Consider the following 23653-nt stretch of genomic DNA (forward strand, 5'->3'; position numbering starts at 1 on the left):
GCACGACCAGTTGTTGTTTCTGGGTGTGGTGCTGGGTGTCTGGGCCCAGATTTGATCGGGGTCATCCCGGCACTGGGGCCGGTGCTCTTGCTTGCTGAGCCACCTGGCCAAAGTTGAACTATTAACATTCCTACATGGAAAAACAATAATTGTAACTTATGAAACTTTTCTCAGTAGTTGAAGGGATTAGAAATATGTGTGTGTGTGTTGTGTGTGTGTGTATATATATATATATATATATATATATATATGTATATATATGTCTTTATATGAGGGTATGCGGGCATATGAATACATATGTGAATGTGTGTATATACATTTACAGGTATACATAGATAGAGGGCACGGGACCAATTTAACAGGAAGGGATGATACTTAAAAGGGGAAATTAAGAGATGAGAGGAATATAATGAGAGGAGATGGGGAGAGACAGAGTGGGGCAGCTATCTCATACAGAAGAGGCAAGGGAAAATGGTTACAATGGAGGGGAAGAATAGGAAGGCAAAAGGGAATGGGTCAACCTTACTCCTATTGAATCTGGCTTGAGGAGGGAGGGAAATACACACTATGTAGGGGATCTCACCCTCCAGGAGAATGGGGGGGAAGAGGATGTGAGGGGGGATGATGGAAGGGAGGTCAGGCTGGGGGGGAGGGAAGTTGGAAGCACCCACTTTGGAAAAGGGACAGGATCAAAGTAGAAAATAGAACAAGTGGGAGGTGGGATAGGAGGGAGGGAAATATAGTCAGTCTTTTACATCTACTATGTTATTGTTTTGCATTAGCCGCACATGTACAACCTATACTGAACTGCTTGTCTCCCCAGTGGGGGTGGGTGGCAAGGGGGGAAGGGAATGAATCTGGAATTGAAAGTTTTAAAATCAAATATTCAAATATATGTAAAAAAATATGATGGTGCCACAATTAAAATTACACAAGACATAGCAGCAGAGACATTAAAGAACCACAAGTCTTGGAACAAAACATATCTAAGAGCAAAAGAACTGTGGCTCTGGTCAAAAATCTCCTACCCTGCAAATTTAAGTATTGTCCTGAATTTAAAAAATGGATATTTGATAAATTCTCAGACTTCAGAGATTTTGTTTTAAAAAATCCTGTATTTAATAGAAGATTTGGCATACAAGAACCAAGGGAAATATAAGGCACATAACAAAGACTGATTATAAGAGATCCATAAGGACAGACTATTTACTTTTTACATGTGTAAAATGTATGTTTAACATTCTTATTAATAATTAGGTAGCTCATAAGAAGGATTGGGGTAAACCTGAGTATAATATAAATTTAAAAAGTAAACATTAGGAACAGCTTAAAAGAGTAATTATTTTATACAAATGAAGTGCAAGAGGAAGAATTGATACAGAGAAATTAGATGGGGAAGGAGGCCTGGTAGTTCTGGTAACCTGCTTTCATTGGGAATGGATTTAAGAGGGAACAATACATACATATTTGGAAGAGTATAAAAGTCTTCTAAATTCAGAAGAAATAAAATGGTAGGGGCATAGGAAGGGGGGAGAGGACAAGGGAGGTATCTTTAGAGGTGAGGGTGAGAGAATATGTAAAACAGGGGTATAGAAAGGTGTTTAGATTTATGGGAATGGGAGGATAGGGAAGGGATCCTTAGAGCAGGGTAGGCAAGTAATAGGAGGGCAACATAGTGGGTAGAAGTGAAGTAGAGTAGGCAGGAGGGATGGAAAACAAGTGATACACGCATACATAAAAACAAAGATCAGGAGGAGAGAAGGTTTGGGAAAGTATGTCTATATATGTATACATATATACATGTATGTATGTGTATGTATATATCCATAGCTATAGAGAAACATGCCTATCTTTATTGTAGCCTTCTGGGAGTGAGAGGTTGGAGGGAAGGGAAAAAAGAACAAAATAAAAAAGTGTACAGCCCAGAACAAAAGAAAACACAAGGAAACAAAGAAAAGATGGACAATTCTCAACACAAGTATTACTTAGCATATAGGCTTTCTTGAAATGAAAACTTATTGTTACAAGTTTTGACTCCTCTCATATTCTGCTATGCACACATCATGGATTTTTCATCCTTCTAACCTTGTATTTAAGTTCCAATATTCAAGTTTATGATTTTTTTGTTTTTTTTTCTATTCTGTATTTGTGTTCTGGCATTTGAGTCTTAAAAAAATTTTGAAGAAAAAAAGAATGTTCTATATAAAAGGCATACTTATTTTATGGTTTATTTTATTATTGTATATTTACAATTTCCACAATTGTAGGTACAATAAAAATTTCTATTTTATAATCATATCATTTTAAGTTTAATTTGAAGCTATTGGGTACAAAAGTCAGTATCACAGTTATCGTAAATATTTAATGAATACATTTAAAAGAATATTATGCATAGTATATTAAATCCCTTGGATTAAATACTCATTATGTTTTTGTTGTTATTATTGAAAAGAGTTCAAGGAACAAAAATTATTAAGAATCACTTCTTTAATCCATCCTCTGCAATGATGCTAAAATGATTTTCTTAAAATACAGATCAATCTATGTCACTTCAATACTCAATAGACTCTTTATTGCCTCTAGGATTTTGGTATGCAATACTACGTTCAACTTGAACACACACTAACCTTCCTATTATTACTTCCCTCCACTCATTCCATTCCATCCATGCAGACATTCTTGCCACTCAACACAACACACAACATTCCATCTGCATCTCAGTGCCTTTGTACTGGATGAACCCATATTCCTAGAATGTATTTCCTCATCATTTTAAACTCTTACAATTCTTTGCTTCTTTCAAGACTCAGTTCAAGCGCTACCTTGTCCATGAGATTTTTCCTATCCCCCCCATTCAATAATGCTTCCTTCTGCACACGCCTCAAATTCTTTGAAACTACTTCACATATATTTTGTATATGCCTATAAATGTGCAATTTGTTTCTTCCATTGAGATATAAGTTTTTTGAATCAAGAATGGTATTTCATTTTTGTTTTTGCATCACCACTGCCTTGCACACTACCTGGCATAAAATTAGTTCTTGTTGATAGATTAATTCTCTAGGTAAGAACCAGAATGGAAAGAGAGGGCAGAAATTATGATTGTCAGGAACTTAGTTACACTCTGGCCTGCCTCAGGGTTAAGGAGGGAGACCTCATCGAATGTCATTCAACCCTGAAGGTCTATTCTTTGAGAGATAGGACAGGAAAGTCAAATGGTAAGTAAATTTTCAATACTCATAATTAAGATGTTGATGAAATTGCATGAGATTGGGAGGGAGAAGGCCTATATTCTTGCACTACATTGTGGGTTCTGTTTTATTTTTTTCTGTAAGGCCCCTTTCAGTTTTCACTTCAATAAGTTCGTGCCTTGGGACTCCATTCGGCTTCACATTATATCATTTTAACATGTTTTATATTTATATATATATACATATATATTATATTTCCTATTTCTTTCTCCCCATTGACAACCTCTCCACAAATGGAGAGTCCCAAGATCCCATGGGGACCAAAGTCCTGTAATTTTTGTCTTTTCCAAATAGACTGTGTCATACTCCTTCCTCAACTGAGGATTCCATCATACTTCTTCCTTCAGGAGTGGTTTGTAGTGCTTGTACTAAAGCACAGAATTTTCTACATACATTTCTGCAAGGAGACTATTAAATAACTTTGATGTATTTTGCTGGTTTAGAGGCTTTATGTTCCATGGTGTCTCTTATCAGTGTCTGTCCATGCCTTTGGCTCTTATGCTGCAGTGGGACCCAAAATACCTTCAACTGGGATTCTTGAGTCAGACTGCAATTTTGAAGTAACTGTTCCCTTTCTGTAGAATTTGATGTGGTCATGTTTTTCTGCTCTGCATTTTAGCTTTATCTCCATAATGTGAGACATTTAAGCTGATCCTAGCATCTTGTCTATAGAGACCAATTTGAGAAGTTTATGTCCTGCTTTATTGATAGGATTTCACTGTGAACACTTTGTTCTTAGCCACTTAGAGGAACCTGTTCATTTAAAAATATTGTAAAGTTCATTCATTTTAACTTTAAGTTTCATTGTGATGAGAACATTCCTTCCCAACTACTGCCAGTTCTTGAATTTTCTGGGGCTAATTATCCTGTTCAGTGGCATAACTTATGAAAGACATACAGCCACTGCTGCTCTGACCCCTTCCTCTAGAAAAGAACAAAAAGTGCTATGGCTCACTTAGGAAGTGCCTAATTGCTCTCTGGAACAGTATGACCTATGTAATTAGTACTCAAGGCGCATCAAACTATGTAACTTAAAGACAATACCTTGAATTAGATTAAGAGGAAAGCCATTAAAGCAAAGGGATACCCCATTCTCTACCTCATACCAGAAACAGATAAATGGCTTAATTCTGGTCTTAGTGAACAGAGAATCACAGAATATTGGAATTTCCAAGTTTGAAGAAACTTCAATCAGCAGCCAATCTAAGAATTAATTGAAAGAAAAATCCCACTAAAACAGCCAAGTAGTGATCATTCATTCATTGTCTGCTTGAATATCTCCAGTGAAGGAAAACTGACTACTTCTCAAGTCAGCACATTTCACTTTGGGATAGTTCTTATGATTGGCAAGTTAATATTAATCATAAATCTACCTCTTTCCATGTGATATCTCAGATTTCTACTTTATTCAATTCAATTGATTAACTACATATTTGGCATCTAATTATGTGCAAAGAATTCTGCGATTTTGGAAATTATCTCTTTTTTTGTCCAGATCTGTGATTTCATCAGTGTGGGGAATGCTTGATATGCAAATTATTTTCACTGATTTCAAATGAAAGTCACTGATGCATCTACAACTTATAGTCTTAGTGAGATGTCTTTGAAACTGAGATGTCATGTGACTTCTCATTGGTCACTCCTCTGGTTTGTCAGAGTTGAGACTAGAACCAGGGGTGGCTAGGTGGTACAGTTAGTAAGAGTGCCAGCCCTGGAGTAGGGAGGACCTGGGATTGGTTCCAGCCTCAGATACTTAACACCCACACAAAATAACTGGCCATGTAACCTTGGGCAAGTTACTTAACCCCAATTGCTTTAAAAAAAAAGACTAGAACCAGATATTTTTGACTTCCAGGTCTTCATTTCATTAGAGTCTCTATGTACCATAGGGTTCCTCAGGTATTAGAGATACAAAGATGAAAATGAAACAGATCTGTCCTTAAGGAGCTTACATTCTACTGGGTGCAGGAGTCTATAATATGTGTACAAGTAAGTATAATATAAGATCAGTTGAAGAGCAGATGTGGTGGTCTGAGAAGGCCTCACAGAAAAAGTGGCACATGAGCTAAGTATAGAAGGAAAACAAGGATTCTGAGAGGTGAAGAAGAGAAGGGAATATATGTCAGCTGTTTTTGAGGTTGCTTGTTGTTGCTTTTCAGTCAGTTCAGTCATGTCTGACTTTTTGTGACCCCATTTGGGGTTTTCTTATCAGAGATGCTGAAGTGGTTTGCCATTTCCTTCTCCAGTTCATTTTGTAGATGAGATACTGAGGCAACCAGAATTAAATGACTTGCCCAGGGTCACACACAAACACTAGTAAGTGACTGAGGTCAGATTTAAAATAAGGAAGGTGTGTCATCTTTACTCCAGGCCTGATGCTTTATCCACTGTGCTACCTAGCTACCTCTGGTTGTTTCTGTCTCTCTCTATGTTTCTCTCTGTCTTCCTGTCTGTTTCCTTTCTCCTTCAATTTTTATTATTTCCTTCCCTACCACCCACACACATTCAAATCTAACTCATCCTTAAGAAACCTTCATTAGTCCCCATTTTCTCCTTGTGGTTTTATCCTATATTTCTTCTCCTTTCTCAAGTCAACTCTTAAACCCAAGTAATCTACACTTATTGTTCCCACTTCCTCTCCTTGCTCACTTCTCAATACTTTCAATCTGGTACCCAGATTTATGATTCAGACTATTATCTCAGAGATTAACAATGATAACTTAATTGCCTAATCTGAGGATCTTTTCTCTATCCTCATCCATGTTGACCTCTTAGCAGCATTTGAAACTGCTGATCACCCTCTTGTCCTGCACACTTTTTCCTCTCTGGCCTTTCCTGACAGTGTTCTTTCTTGGTTCTCCTCCTATCTATCCAACTGTTCCTTCTGTAGTAGCAACCACAATGCACAATGGCTGCTAGAACAGGTTCTCAGATCTGCTTTACTAGGAAAGATGACTGTTTAAGGGGTCAACAATCTTTTTTAATTACATTCACTACTTCAGGGGAAAATTCAGCACCCTGAACTTCAGAGAAAATATAAGCAGAGAAATAAAGACCAACAGACAGTTCTCTGACTGCCTGAATCAACTATATACTTTACATATAATCCTGGATCAAGAGAGTCTTTACATCTGAGCAGTTGAGGGGCTCTGAACATATGGCCACTCAGAATCTCAACCAGGAAATCACAAGATCCTTCTCATAAGCAAGCCCCCAAAACCAAAATACCAACTCAGAGTATATATACACTTCTCAGAGCCAGAAGGCATCACAACCCTGTTGATTCAGTGCCTAATTAAAAATTAGCAAAAGTTGTGAAAGCCTTCCTACAAGCAAACCTCCCCTAAGCAAGCTTCCATTAAAGGCTCCCATGTGAGGCCTATTAATGGGCAGGGAAGATATTAAATCCCATTAACATTACATCTTCTCAGTTCTACTTGCTAGTTTATCTTCCATATCATTATCCATAACTATAAGTATATTATAAGATTCTCTCCTGGGCACTTTTCTTTTCTCTCTCTATACTTGATCCCTGAATCTTAGCAAATCCTATGCATTTAATTATTATCTCAATGAAGATTGTCAATTATCATATCTGTGAAAATAGTTTTCAGATGTATATAGCCACCTATTCCTATATACTACACTCTCTGACCTGAGCACCAGTGCCTCAGCAGCAGTCTGCTGGATATTTCAAACAAAATGTCCTATTGAAATTCCACCAACATTAACTGAACAGCAGTGCTTCATCAACAGCTTCCTATTAAGTATTTCAAGTATGATGTCCTATTCCATCTGCATGTCAAAAATTAAACTCCCTATTTTTTTGCCTCAAACCCCATCACTTTTCTCAATTTCCGTGTGTGTGTGTGTGTGTGTGTGTGTGTGTGTGTGTGTAAAATATCTTTCTGAATACCTAGGTAAATAAATAACTCATGTCATACCTGACTCCTGGATCTCACTCCCCCCCAATTTCATTAATTTTACCTCCACAGCATCTCTTGCATCTGTCCCCTTCTCTGCATCCACACATTCTAATTCAGATACTCATCAGGAACAGAATTAATAGAAGACTGATTGTTCTCACTGCTTTAAGTCTCTCCCCATTCCAGTCCATCTTTCCTGACAAACTAGTTTTCCTAAAGCGAAAATCTGACCCTGTAACTACCCCACTGAATAAACAGCAGTCATTCCCCATTACCTCTAAAATCAAATATAAACTCTTCTGGCAATAAAACCCTTGATAACTTCATCTTGACTTATCTTTCCATCCTTGTTACAGAATACTGCCCTTCACATATTCTACAAAGAAATCAAATTAACCTTCTTTTTTTTCCTTTTTTCTTTTAAGCAATTGGGTTTAAGTAACTTGCTCAAGGTTACAAGGCCAGTTATTTCTGGGTGTGGTGCTAAGTATCAGAGCCCGGATTTGATCCCAGGTCTCCTGACTCTGGGGCCGGTGCTCTTACTCACTGTGCCACCTGGCCACCCCCAAATTAACATTCTTACTATTCCCTACCTTTCCACTGACCATACCCTGTGCCTAGAGTGCATTCTTTCCTCACCAAAGTACTGTCTTTTTGAATGACATCTTCCTGACCCTCCAAAGTTCCCAGGACTTTCTTTTATAATTATACTATATTTTGCATTTGCCCTTATATCCACATGTCTCCCCTCTAAAGAATATAAACTCCCTGATGGCAGAGACAGGTCCACCTTTATTTTTGTGCCCCCATTGCCTAACATAATGTCTAGTGCAAAGTAGACACTTAATGAATGATTCTTAATTGATTGATATAGACTTTTAAAAAAATCCCTGCCTCAATGCTTTTCTGGTCTTCTTCGAGACTCAATTTACCTTCTGTAAGAGAACTTTCCTACTTCTCTCAAGTTGCTAATGTTTTTGTTTTTGTTGTTGTTGTACTTTTAGATTACCTCTGTCTACTCTGTATACATCCTCTATGAACCTAGTTGTTTATTTGTCTTCTCCTACATTAGAATGGATGTTCCTTGAAGGTAGAGGATTTTGTTTTAAGTGGGAGTGGAGGTGAAGTGCTTTTTATATCTCTAGACCTTAACACAGTGTCTGGCATTTAGTAAGAATGTAATATATGCTTGTTAACTTATTGACTTCATAGAATGCTTAATGCCTAGGTGTTACAGTTTCTGAAGGGATAAAGGTGAAGCAACATAAGTTTCAAAAAGAACATTAGAAAGAAGCCAAGAGGGGCAACTACATGGTGTAGTGAATAGAACACCGGCCCTGGAGTCAGGAGGACCTGATTTCAAATGTGACTTCAGACACTTAACATAAAAAAAACTAGTCATGTGACCTTGGGCAAGTCACTTAACCACAATTGCCTTCCCTTCCCCCTCCAAAAAAGCAAAAAAAAAAAAAAAAAGACAAGGGAGGAAGTCAAAAGCATAGGAGATGAGCATAGAATGCTGTGCTGTATTTGACTTGTTATTCTATGTAACTAATTTCTTTTTACTTTTCAAAATTCACTTTCATAAGATTTTGAGTTTTAAATTTTCTTTCCCTCATTCTTTTCCTCCTCTCCCCCAAGACTGCAAGCAATATGATATAGGTTCTACTTATACATTCATATTAAACATTTTCACATTAGTCAAAGAAGAATTAGAACTAATGTGAGTAACCATGAGAAAGAAGAAACAAAACAAAATAACAAAAGAAAAGGAGAGCAAATAGTATGCTTCTGAAATCTGCATTCGGACTCCAAAATTCTTTCTCTGGATGTGGATAGCATTTTCCATCATGAGTCTTTTAGAGCTGTCTTATTTCCTTGCATTGCTGAAAAGAGCTAAGTCTATCAAATTGACTTGGGGTTCTGAAGACATTGAAATGTTGTCCTCTCCTTTCAAGGTCAGATGTTGGGTCCTGACATAGTTGTTTTGATGTGGCACCATGTTGAGGGAATTATTTTTTTGACTCCTGGATTCAAAACTGAATCACACCTACACCTTCCAGACCTTGGTCTCACCCCATCCACTGTGTGGTTACAACATTTCTACATCTAGCAACACTGGCTTCCAGATCTCAGTATAAAGTGTTATTGTGGTAGTAATAATTAACAATGATAACTAGCTTTTATATAATACTTTGAGGCATGCAAAATGATTCACATAAGTTATTTCAACTGATAGAAATTTTGTTACACAGCATTTCCAGTTTCTCTAGTGTAATATCTGGATTTGAAATGCCACTGATCTCAAAATATTCCACCCCTAAAGGACTGGTAAAAAATGAGGTGGTTTGCTTGACATCCTGGTTATGAGGAGTAGTGATGATAATGTTTTCCCTTGATAGCATAATCCTTTCTGTTTTCTAAAACCTAATTCTAGGACTGAAGTGGATCTTGGAGGATATTTAATCAATCAATGAATATTTATTATGTGCTAAGCCCTGAATAGTGCCTGATATATAATAGATACAATAAAGATTTATTGATTGACTGATTTTGTTGACTGATAGCTTCCTAATTTTATATGTAATTTCTTATTTCTGAAGGCTCATGGAGTTGAAGTGATTTCCCCAAGACCAAAAAGTAGTAACACTGACAATTTCCTCAGCTTACACATCTGAAAAATGATCATCATAATCATTATCATCACCAATACCCTACCTTCAAAAAAACCAACATGTATGAAAGCACTCACTAAGATAAAGGGCTATAAAAATGGAAAGGCATCATTCAAGAAAAATCAGTAAAATTTGAAACATATTAAGGAGATATAATTTTTAATGATCAGCTGATGATTGTTACTAAAATTGTTACTTATGTTTAATGTTATTTTAAAATGAATTTTTTTTATAAATCAACATTCATTCTTAATTTAGGCTTATAAATAAAAATATCTCATCACTTGCAATCATCTTTAATTTCTTATAATGTTCTTCCTTTATTATTTTATGTTCTGATAATAGTTCCCTGAAAAATACACTAGCATACTTTATGCACCAGTTTATAAAATAAAAACTGAATTAGGATGAAATGCTAAAATACCTTTATTCATTATTTTATTAGTGTAGTAATGATATCCACTCATGCAGATCTGAATACTTCCCTTTTTGGAAGATGGTCATGAATTCATGTTGCTAAAAGTATCACTATCCAGGGGCAGCTAAGTGGCATGGTGAATAGAGCACCAGCCCTCGAGTCAGGAGGACTTGAGTTCAAATTTGGCCTCAGATACTTAACACATAAACTATCTGTGTGACCCTGGGCAAGTCACTTAACACCAATTGCCCTCCAAAACGCAATATATATATAACTATAATGTAGCCAGCCTGGCTTCTCCAAATGGTATTAGGCTATATTAGGGACAAGAGAGAATCTGTCACTCTGTTTATACTTTCAGTTTGCTTTTAAGGAATATTTGTTTAGCATTCTAGTAACAAATAAGTTAGCAAGTACTTATTAAGCACCAACTATATGCCAGATACAGAGCTGGCAACTAAGAATACAAAGACAAAAATGAACTAATACCTGCTTTCAGGAACCATATATTCACTTGAGGGGTACAAAAACATTCTTCTTCATGTCATGATGAGGCATCAAAGAAATAGAATGTTGGTATGAAAGGGTATGACTATCATAGTCCTTCTGTTAAAAAAAAAACCCTCTACATCCATTTTTTCCATCTCATTTGATCTTCTACAACAACTTTGTGAAATAGGAATGGGAGGTTTTATTATTCTACATTAAAGTAAGGAAACTGAGGCTCAAAAGTGTGAAATAGTGTATCCAAGGTCACAAAGCTAAGTGTCAGAGCTTAATCTTGAACTTGTCTCCTGCCTTCTGATATCGTATTTTTTTCCTTAGAAAGTAAGTTCCATAAGGGCAGGGACTATCATTGTCAAGCTTTTCTTCTACTCAGCAATGGTCATGATGCTCAGCACATGGTATATATGTAATATTATTTGTTGAATAAATGTTATCGGGTGAGTTACATAATACTCTGCCCAGGAATTTTATTTTGTTGACATTTTCTAATAATACACAGTCGCCTACTTGATGCCCTAACTGAACCAGAAGCTTTGGGGACTAAAAAAATAGTGAATTTCATCCGGCCCAGATATTGTGCCATGTTTATGAGCTGGGATGCATCATTCTACCTTAGGTGCACTGGGATGCATTTGGTTGCTTAAACAGATCCTCTTGGGGTTTGTGTTCCTCATTATGTATCAGGACCTTTAATTCAAGAACAGTCAGAACTTGGAAATCTTGCTTTTGATATCTTCTGCCAATATTACATTGTGAACTTCACATCCTTGCTCCCTCTGGTCCTTCACATGTATTATTTTCAACGGTTTGAAGCTTCCATTTGCGGCAATTTTCTCTGGCCTTTTGTTCAATTTTCAATTTTCTGGGCCAATTTTCTACCTATCCCCTGACTACATGTTTGAAATATACTGAAGTCACTACCCTTCACTGTCACTACAAAACTCTGTTTTCATCTTCTGCTGTTACTTTGTGCTTTTCATCCCTTTCCTGGGAAGATCACAAAGAACAGGATCGAGTGATTTCCATAACATCTTTAAAAGACAAATTACTTTTTTGTGATTTTTCTTAAGTACAGTATAAAATAATTTCAATATGTATAACATATAAACTACCCGTTAAGACTCCAGATCTGAGAGTGAGAGAACCATCATCTATCAGTTTCTAGCAGAATGACATTAGAAGAATAATATAAGTCTCTGTGGTTCTTAATCTTCTTATTTATGATATGAGAGAATTGTTACCCACCTCAGTTTGAAACAACGCATCAAGGATTTATTAAATATTTGATGTAGCTAGCATATTACTCTAGGTACTGGGAATGCAATGTATATTTTAAAAAATAACTGTTTTCTCATGTAGCTTATACTCTATTGGGTAATATACTATGTAAACAAAGAAGTCAATACAAGATAGTTTGATGAAGGAAAGAACACTAATTGTGGAGATCAGGAAAGCCTTTCTATTTGAGGTGTTATATTCAACGAGTCTTCAAGTAGGTAAAGGAGTTTAAGAGGCAGAAATAAGGAAGGTAGTTAATAATAATGGCTAACATTTATATAGCACTTACTGTGTGCCAGGCACTGTACTGAGTGCTTTATAATTATTATCTCATTTGCTCCTCACAACAATCATGGGAGGTAAGTGTTATTATCACCCCCATTTTACAGGAAACAAAACTGGGGAAAACAGAATTTGTGACTTGCTCATGCTCACATAACTAATAAGTGTCTGAAGTTGATTTGAACTCAGGTCTTCCTGACTTTAGGTCAAGCTCTCTATCCACTGTGCCACCTAGCTGATCCATGAGTTATAAAACAGTTCCATTCCCATCCAAAGATATTGTCTGTACAAATGCAAGGAGACAAAAGCAAAGTTAAGTTAGGGGGAGTAACAAATGATGCAGGTAAACTGGAACATAGAGTACATGAAAAAGTATAATGTAAAATAAGTTTGTAATGATATGTCATGGTGGGTTCCCAACTACAGAAGCTATTTTATCCTAAAGAAAACAATGAATTGCTAAATATTTTGGAACTAACATACTTAGACCCGGGCTGCAAGATGATTATTTTGGCAGCTCTATTCAGAAAGTATTGGCAAGGGGAGATAATGGAAGGAGAAATTGCAATTTGAAGGTTATTTTAATAGCCCAGACAAGAACTTATAAGTGTCTGAATTATTGTGGTGGTTGTGTCAGTGGGAAAAGTGTAATTTTTCTGAGAGATGATGTGGAGAAGACTTGACAAAACATCACAATAAATTGAATATTATGGTGAAGGGAGAGTAAAAAACTTGGGATTATTAGTAGGTTGTAAACTAGGGTGATTTGAAGAATGCTGATCTCAACAAAATGGGGAATTTAAGAGGAGAAGCAGGTTTAGGGAGATGATGATTCTATTTTGGACATGCTCATGAAACATACAGTTCAGATGTCCAACAAACAGTTTGTGATGCAAGACTAAAGGAGGAAATTACATTTGAGTAAGTAAAGATGGTAGTCAACACTTCAAGATGATCATTAAACCTATGGAAATAATTGAAATAATCAAGATAAAGAGAAATGACACAAATTAGCATTCTAGGGGGACATTCATTGTCAGGTGGTGAGGCCATGGTGATGAATTAAAGTATACTTAAGAGAGATTAAATAAGGGAGTAGAACCAGAATGTAGTATATAGTATTAGCAACACCGTGCAATGATCAACTCTGAACAAGTTAGCTCTTCTTAGCAACCCAATGACCCAAGACAATTCCAAAGAACTCATGATGGAAAATGCTATCTGCTTCCAGAAAAAGAATTTGTGGAGTTTGAATGTAGACCAAAGCATGCTATTTTTGTTTTCTTTATTTTTTGTGACTCTTTTATTTTGGCCTGTTTCCTCTTTCACAATATGACTTATATGGAGATGCATTTTATATGATTGCACATATATAACCTATATCAAAGTATTTACCATCTTAGGGAGAAGGTGGTGAGAGAGGGAGTGAGAGAAGGAGATAATGCAGAACCCAGTAACTTTTTATATGAATTTTAAAAATTGTTTTTACATGTAATTAGAAAAAATAAAATACTATCAAAAATAAATGTAATTAAATAATTCATCAATTAGCTAGGAGTTCCTATCTCTGTCTCTCTCTCTAATCAGGCCAAATATAAATGTTGTTGTTAATAATTTGTAATGTATTGTCAGTGAGAAAGGGGCATAGCAGGAATTCTGATGTTCTTTTATCCTCCTTTCACACATTTCTTTCCCAGACCAATCATCCTTGCACTTATTATACTCTCTCCTCAGTTCCCTATTTTTAGCCTCTTTACCCTTTGGTGAATGAATTCCAGTCCCTTCTATTTTCCACCACTAATTCCTTTCCCTACCTATCCTATTGCCAACCATGTTTTGTCAGTCCCTAACCCTAAATTATTAAAATAATCCACCTTCTTCACTTCTGTTCATATGTTATTGAACAGAGCTGAAGGAAATCACATAACCATGTCAGATAGGTCCACTACATATATATGTTATCTAATCTCAACTGGATACTTACTGTATCAAGGCAAACATTCTATTCCTCCTTAGCTGATTCACTCTCCAATTGTCCTCAACAGCTGTTTCAAACCTTCTGAATTCTCATCAAACCATCAATTATCCATCACTAAAACACAGAACGAGATAAATTAGTTGTGGTAAGTTAAGAACTGTCTCTGTCTTTTGATTAGCTCACATTGTCGTGCAAGGAAGCAACGTCTGAGGAAGAGAAATGAAAGACTACTACCTCCACCTATCTAAAGGAAAGGGGCAAGAGTTGGTCACATAGGAGGATAATAATTTTGTCATCCATATCCCACATGGTGATTAGATTTGCTGCATTTTATCCTACTTATGTCAAATGTTACTTGAGATTCCCAGGTTTTCCTAATCTAATTAAACTTCTGCTTGTAATTATAATAAAGGAACTAAATATATTTTATTGGCTAGTGCTAAGAGAAAGAAGTTTCCAATAGAATGAAGGCTGAGGCAATGTAAAGTCTATTAAATCTAGGCTTTGTGTAGATGGTCAAATAGTAATAAGAAAGGCATGATTGTCTATAAATCCCCATTTTTAATTTAAAAAAATCTGTTACATTACTGGGATTTCATTCAGTCATCTCAGTGAGCCTGTTTAAAGTTGTCAGGCTAAAATTCCAGCAGTGGTTATTTTTTGTTTGTTTGTTTCTTCCAAGTATCCCTTATATGTCCATGTGTCTCTCTCCTTATTGATGGAAATAAATTCATAAGGGGTGGGGTGGAGTTAGTGACAGGAAAGAGAATTCCATCCTTCACCAATCTCCTCTTCAGGACTCTACAGAGCTGTTCTCCTTTTGATTCTCTTCCCCTTCAGGACTCCTTCAGATCAGCCCCTTTCAAACTGGTCAAGTTTCAAGTCTTCAAGCATCAAATTAAGTCTCTTCAGGCATTTCTGAAGAAAGCAGATGGAAGAAGTCAACCTCACTTCAGGTTGCTGAAGGAAAAGACTGTGGGAAGTCTTGAGAGGAGCAGGCAATCTGTATAACTTGTGTATTTTCATTTTGCCACTCTAGAGACTTTGGGAAGTTTTCCCTTGGGTGATATCTAGGACTCTCTCTTAGTTTAGTTATCTTACTCTCAATGGGAGTGCTCCTTTACTCTATATTGTCTGGTATATATTATCCTATGAATACCTTCTCTGATTTCTGTTTTGCGACAACTTGATTAAATAGACTTCTTTGTCATTCACTATGTGTTGGTTCATTGTAAAACTGGCATTAGGTGGTAAAGGGGTCAAGCCTTGGATATAGAACATGGACTTCCTCCTTACAACAAATGACAAAGTGATCAGAAGTTAAATATAATTCTCTAATACCCACTAGGCAAATGCTATTTAAAGCACCAGATAGTTATGGGTCTAACCCAGAGTCCTCTCTCTCTGAGGAGACCAAAAGACCTCTTTCCTCAACCTCCTATTTCCCCTTCTGGCAGGAATAAAAGTCTTGCTTAGAGAAGGGGGTGGAGGTAGGGAGAGAAGCTGCTAGAGATGTTTATTCTGCTTCCCTTCAAGCCACACTATGATAGGCCATAGCACATAAGCCTCCCTGCGCATGTGGGGCCTACTTTCTCTTTGCTACATGTCTTCTCTAGTCTATAAGGGATAATTTATTTGTTTTGTTTTGTTTTATTTTCCACTTACACTTTTCCTAAACAAAACAGTTGGAGATTTTTCCCTTTCCTTTTTTTAAAACTACTTCTAATGCTAGTGTATACTGTGCTATTATAGAGATGTTTGTTAATATTTTTGAAATGCAGTAGTACTTATTATTAAGTATTTAGATTATTCTGTTGTTGTATACTGTCATTGGATTCAGATGACAAAAGAGCATCATGACTATTCAGCCCCTGGAAAATGTCTGTGCAATAGTGACAATGAATTCTCATTAGGGCTGCCTCTCTGGGGGTGCTGTTAAATGTGATAAGAAAAATATCAAAAGCAACTTTACAATGCTATGAACAATTTGGGGAGATGTCAGATACTGTCTTAGATATACAAGAAGGGAGACAAAGCATTGCCTGTGCTACATAAATTATCTGAAATAGTGTTACATCCAGCTTCTTTAAAGAGGCAAAAGTTTTAGGGAAATGGCAGAAGTCAGTTGCTAAAGAGACCCCCATACTGGGGACTGGGGATAAAAGTTTGGGATGATGGAAATAAGCTACTTACACTGTGCATGTGCACACACACACACACATGCACACACCCTTTATTGGCAAGATGATTTAAAATGGATAAAGGAAGTTGGAAGGAAATGAAATGAAGTGTCAACTAGGGAAAGATATAGACAGTGTGAAGTGACTGGCCCCTTATGTGTTATATCTTAATCTCAAGTCACCATTTCTACTGCTGTCATAGATGACTGAGAATTGAAGAATCACTTGCTTCTGCTGCTTCAGGTGGATACAAGTCTTACCTCCACCCCTAATCAGATATGGAGACAAACTGATTTTTTTGACAAGATTGTGATTTCTATTGTCTGTTCATCAAGATCAATTTTGTCAGGTAGTGGTGAGGGAGTTCACAACCTTGGATGTTTTTCTTCCTTTCACTTACCAGTCCTTAAAACCTCTGTCACTGTCTCTATGCTTCTAGAAGGAACTCTCCTAGTACAATGGAACAAATATTGGAGATTGAACAATTGAACAAATTGGAGATGCCAATCAATAAACATTTATTTAAAACCTACTACATGCCAGACACTGCACTAATGCTAGGAATACAAAAAGAGTCAAGAGACAATCCTTGCCCTCAAGGAACTTACAAGTTGATGTGGAAGAAAAAATGCAAACAAATAAATACAAGCAAGTTAATTACAGCTCAATTAGAAATAATGAATAAGAACAGTGCTAGAATTAAGAAAGATTGGGGAAGGTTTCCTGTAAAGGGTGGGTTTTTAGTTATAACTTAACAGAAGCTAGGATGGTCGGTAGTTGGAAATAAGGTGGGAAAAACCTGAGGCCTGGAAAATATTCAGAAAAAAATATTTGGAGACCAGAAATGGAGTGTTTTGTTCATAGAACAGTCAGGGGACCAATGTCACTGTATTAAAGAATACATGTTAGGGAGTAAGGTAGAGCTTATAAGAAGATTGGAAAGGTAAGTAAGGAGGCTAGGTTGTGAAGGGATTTGAATGCCAAACAGAGCATTTTTGTATATAATTCTGGAGGCAATAAAAAGCCATTTGAGTTAACTGAATAGGGAGTAACATGATTGGACTTGTATTTAAAATCATTTCAGTAGGTTAATGGAAGATAGAGAGGGGTGGGAGGACTTGAGGCAGGCAGAACCACCAGTAGGCTAATGCAATAATCCAGGTGTGAGGTGATATGGGCCTTCATTAGAGTGGCGACAGTGTCAGAGGAGAAAAGAGGTCACATACTAGAGATGTGGCAAACAGGTCTTGCCAACAAATTGCATGGGGAAGGTGAGAGACAGTGAGCAGTCAAGGGTGTAGGAGTATGGCTACTGGACATCCAATTCTAGATATCTGAAAGGCAAATGGGGAAGTGCAATTTGAGGTAAACAGAATGTTTGGGGCAGGATAGGTAGACATGAGAATCATCAGAGAGATGGTAATTAAATCCATGGAGGTTGATAAGATAACCATAAAGCAGTATAGACAGAAGAAAAGAAGGCCCAGGACAAAAAATCTAAGTAATAATTTGGTTAAAGGGCATGATCTAGAAGAGGGTCCAGCAAAGGAGAAAGAGAAGTAGTAAGATGGGAGGGCAGATTCAAGATGGCAGAGTAGAAACAAGACTTCCTCATGCCTCCAGCTACCACCTCCTCCAATTCACATAAAAAGTGACTCTGAACAAACTTTGGAGCTACAGAACTGACAAAATGACACAGAGAAGCTAACATCCCACTGAAGACAGCCCAGCAGGATGGCAGGAAGCAGCCACCACAGAGCTCTGGGAGCCCAGCCCAGCCAAACATGAGCCTGAGGTTTTAGGCTCAGGGTAGCCACAGCCAGATGCCAGCTGGAGGGACTTCAGATCACCATCACCTATAGATGCCAAAAACAAAGTGAGAGGTCAGTATAGATTTTAAAGGAACAGGGAGTTCGGGAGTGTGATCTGGCCTTTGTCCCTTGGGCAAGAAGCATCTGAGAGTCGAAGGCCCTGCAGCCATCACCATGTGGCTGCTTCAGACCTCCTGGTCTGCAGATTGTAGGGGGAACAAGGAACCAGTATGAGGCGTAATAGGTCTTGTCTAACCTGAATGGTTCTGGATCACTGTCTGGGTGGAGGTCCTGGGGTGCATGAACAGTTTGCCATAGTATGTGGAGGGTTCAGAGAGGGCACCCAACTAATAGCTCTGGCAGCTGCAAAACCCTAGGACTTGGGATAAAGCCTCCCCCTCTGGTAGCAGAGTTCTACTGTGGCAAAAGGCTCAAAAGTCAAGTAATTGAATGGCAACATGAGCAAGCAAAGGAAGCAAAGCAAATGGAGCAACCCGACATTAGACTCCTATTTTGGGGAGAAAAGGGATCAAGGAACAGGAGGAAGACAGCTAAGTCAGAACTTCTGCACCAAAAGCTTCCAAGAAAATATGAACTGTTTACAGGCCATAGAGGACCTTAAAAAGGATTTTGAAAACCAAATAAAAGAAGTGGAAGAAAAATTGGGAAGAGAAATAAGAATGATGCAAGAAAATTATGAAATGAGAGTCAACAACCTGACTGAAGAAAAAAACACCTTAAAAAAATAGACTAAACCAGATGGCAAAAGAGGTTCAAAAAGGCAATGAGGAGAAGAATGCCTTAAAAAGCCAAATTTGCCAGATGGGAAAAGAATCTCAAAAGCTCACTGAAGAGAATCATTCCTTTAGAATTAGATTGGAGCAAATGGAAGCTAGTGACTTGATGAGAAATCAAGATGCTGTTAAACAGATCCAAACAAATGAAAGAATAGAAGGCAATGTGAAATATCTCATTGGAAAAAGCACTCACCTGGAAAATAGATCCAGGAGAGATAATTTAAAAATTATTGGACTAACTGAAAGCCATGATCCAAAAGAGAACACAGAAATCATCCTCCAAGAAATTCTCAAGGAAAATTGCCCTGATGTATTAGAACTAGAGGGCAAAATAGAGGTTGAAAGAATCCACTGATCACCTCCTTAAAAAGATTCCAAAAAGAAAAATGCTAGGAATATTATTGCCAGGTTCCATAATTCCCAGATCAAGGAGAAAATATTACAAGCAGCCAGGAAGAAACAATTTCAATATTGTGGAAACACAATCAGGATAACACAGGACCTGGCATCTTCTACATTGAGGGATTAAAGGTCTTGGATTATGATATTCCAGAGGGCAAAGGAGCTGGGATTAAAACCAAGAATCACCTACCCAGCAAAATTGAGTATCCTGTTTCAGTGGAAAATATGGTCATTCAGTGGAATAGAGGATTTTCAAGCATTCTTGATGAAAAAGAACCAGAGTTGAATAGAAAATTTGACATTCAAATACAAGAATCAAGAGATGCATGAGAAGGTAAACAGGGAAAAGAAATCTAAGGAACTCATCAAAGTTGAACTACTTATATTCCTGCATAGAAAAATGATAATTGTAACTTATGAAACTTCTCTATGAGAATAGTTAAAGGGATTAGAAATGTATATATATATATATATATATATATATGTATGTATATATATAATGTATGTATACACACATATGTCTGTACAGGAGGGTATATGTGAGTGTGTGTATATGTGTACAGGTATACATAGACAGAGGATACAGGACCAATGAAATAGGAAGAGTTGATACTTAAAAGGTGAAATTAAGAGGTGAAAGAGGAATATAATGAGAGGAAATGGGGAGAGACAGATTGGGGTAAATTATCTCATATAGAAGAGGCAAGGGAAAACTATTACAATGGAGGGGAAGAACAGGAAGGCAAAAGGGAATGAGTCAATCTTATTCTCATTGAATTTGGCTTAGGGAGGGAATGACATATACACTAAATAGAGTATCTCACCCTATAACAGAGTAGAGGGAAAGGGGATGAGAGGGGGGACAATGGAAGGGAGGGCAGGCTGGGGGGGAGGGAAGTTGGAAGCACCCACTTTTGAAAAGGGATAGAATCAAAGTAGAGAATAAAACAAGTGGAGGGTGGGATAGGATCAAGGGAAATATAGTCAGGCTTTCACAATATATCCACTATGGAAATGCTTTGCTGGTGGTTTTTTGTTTGTTTGTTTGTTTGTTTTGTAGGGCCATTGGGGTTAAGTGACTTGCACAAGGTCATGGATAGTTTTTGTGTTAAGTGTGTGAATCTGGATTTGAACTCAGGTCCTCCTGACTCCAGAGTAGTAGCTCTATTCACTGTGCCACCTAGCTGCCCCTTATGGAAATGTTTTGTATAGCTACACATATACAACCTATATTGAATTGTTTATCTTCCCACTGAGGGTGGGTGATGAGGGAGGAAGGGAAAGAATCTGGAATTCAAAGTTTTAAAATCAAATGCTTAAATATATATATACATATATTTATATTATAATTATTATTTTACATGAAACTGGGAAATGATATATACAGCCACTGGGGCATAGACATCCACAGTGCCATACTGGAAAGTTGGAGGGGGGTTATGGGAAGATATGGGAGAGAGCAGATTGAGGAAGGGATATTCAGTGGGATTGCTGTTTTGGGGTGGTTTTTAGAGAAAAATGGGGAGAAAATTTGTAACTCAAAATCTTGTGGAAATGAAGGATGTAAACTAAAGAATTAAAGAGAGGAAAAAATAATAAGAAAAAAAAGAAATAGTAAGATAGGATGAGAACCAGGAAGGACTGGTATTTCACATCTTAAAAAGAAGAGTGTAGGAAGGAAAAGAGTGTGATCTATGATGTCAAAGGCTACAGAGAGGTCAAAGAAGAGAAGAATTAAAGAAAACATTGAATTTGCCAATTGGGATATCATTAGTAATTTTGGATAGAGGAGTTTTAATGGAATGATGTCAGAAGATGGATTATAAAGGGTTAAGAAGAGTAAAAGCATAAAAACTGGAGGTACTTATAGATGGATTTTTCTGGGAATTTAGCTATAAAGGGCAGAGGAGAAATAGCATGGATAGAAGGATCAACTAAGGTGGTGTTTGTTTTTCTCAGAATAGGGGAGATATGGGCATGTTGATCCACCGTAGGAATGAATCAATAGACGGAGAGATTTAAAATAATTGAAAGAGTGAAATGACAGAGAGGTCAATCTGTTGGAGGAAACATGCTTTGGTTGGGATCATTTGAACATATACAGGCATTAGCCTCAGTAAGAAGAAAGGCCACTTCATCAGGTAAGACAGGAGTGAAAGAGGATTACATGGTAGAAGACATCTGAGTGATAGGCTACAAGAAAGGAGAGAAAGAGAGGGAGCTGATGGTGGATGGCTTCAAGTTTATTCCCACAAAATATGAGGCAAGGTTTTCAGCTGGGAGGGTGAGGAAAAGGGGAGTAATGAAAGCTTAAGGAGGAAATAAAATGTTAGAAAGAACAGCTGCAGAAAGTGAGGCAATGAATTGATAAGGGAGGTATAGTAGGTTTGCCTAGCAGCAGTGTAGGACCAGTTGAAGTTATGTAATGTAAATTCGTAGTGACCCAGTTCATAAGGGAGGGAAGAATAGCAATTCTTACCATGCCCTTGAAGAAAAGGGTCTAACTCTTGTAGTCTTCTGGCCATTACAGAAAGTCTCTTTCTGTCCAAATTTCTCCACACTTCTTACATTTTCAACCCTTGTGAACAATCTAGGTCTTATTCCCTAGGTCCTAGCCATTCCAATAGTGGACAAATTAGGTTCTATTAGACAAAGTTTGTGAAAGATTTTAAATACCCAAAAGAGACTTTTTAATTTTGTTTTTCTTTTTTAAAATATTTTTATTGTTATAACCTTCACAGAGATCAATAAAGATAAACAATTCCCCATAAAAAGATCAATAAAATAGGATTATGTATAAAACTATGAATTTATGTTACACATAGCTTGTTCTTTTGAAGTATATTTCAAATTTTGCATGATAGTTCCAACATTACTCTGGCCATCTTTAAGCCTTCCTGAATTCCCTTCAGCTTTCTCTATATGTTTTTAGTTGATTCTTTAATGGTCTTTTCTTTCTTTTCCTTTTTTTCAAATTATCACTATCATTACCCTACCCTATGCTCATGATCCTTCCCCACTCAAATAAAATCCTTTCTTTGTAACAAATAAGTATAGCTAAGTAAAACCAAACAATACATTTCTTAGATCTGAAAATGTGTGCCTCGTTTTACATATCCAGACCTTCACCTCTCTGCTAAGTGGGAAAAATTATTAGCCAACTTTTTTTCCTGGAGTTCTAATTGATAAATGCATTGAACAGCTTTCTTTTTAAAGTCTTTCACCATTGTTTCCTTTTATAGTGTTATAGTCATATAATTGCTCTTCCTTTTCTGCTCACTTAATTCGTTATCAGATCATACAAATCCTCCCAGTTTTCTATAAACCCACCCATCCTTCTCATCATTTTTAAGGCACAACAATAAATTGCATTTATTTGCTATAATTGCTTCAGTCATTTTAAGTTGAAGAGCACCCACAGTGTAGTACTAATCTGCTTTAACAAAAATTCCTTCTACAAATATTTTCTTTCTTCTTTCTTCACTTTCCTTAAGGCATATATGCTAAGAGTGAATGAATAAATTGATGAAAAAAGATTAATTGATTATTATGTGCAAAGAATTGTGCAAAATGCTGGGATTACAGATAGAAAACCAAGACAGTCCCTACTCTCAAGGGTTTCATATTCTATAGCTAATTTCAACTGCAAATCAGAAAATGAAAAAGCAGATCTTATAGTACAAAGCAATGCATTTTCTTTACTGTCATTTCTGTTAGTGAAAAAATAGTCATTTCTCAAGCTGAACTATTTGATGATGCCAGGCATTTTATTAATGAGAACTCCCTATCTCTTCCCCCTCTTCAGAAGATATTGTTATTAAGGAGACAGGATGCACAGCCCCTAGCTGCAGGGTCAAATCATTATAGGAGTCACTATTGTTAGTGAGGCTCTTGGGGTCATTTTCCCTTTAGTGGTTATTGGTAGATAGTGCTGATGTTGAAAGGTTTGAAGAGTCTCTTCCTGAAGTATAGCTGTGGTACTTGGGTTATAAGCAGAGTTGGTACCCTGGGGATCTCTGACTTTGGGGCACAGAATTATGGACTATCTCCACTCCATTTCCATCTCCACAGGATCTGTGGAGAATTGTACAATGGTTTGTCTCACCAGACATATACCCAGTGTTATTGCTGGATCAAAGAGGATGTAT

The sequence above is a fragment of the Petaurus breviceps genome, unplaced genomic scaffold, assembly GCF_028583685.1.
Source record: "Petaurus breviceps papuanus isolate PSGF00001 unplaced genomic scaffold, PetGlider_PUasm1.0 90686, whole genome shotgun sequence".
In the NCBI taxonomy this organism is placed as follows: domain Eukaryota; kingdom Metazoa; phylum Chordata; class Mammalia; order Diprotodontia; family Petauridae; genus Petaurus; species Petaurus breviceps.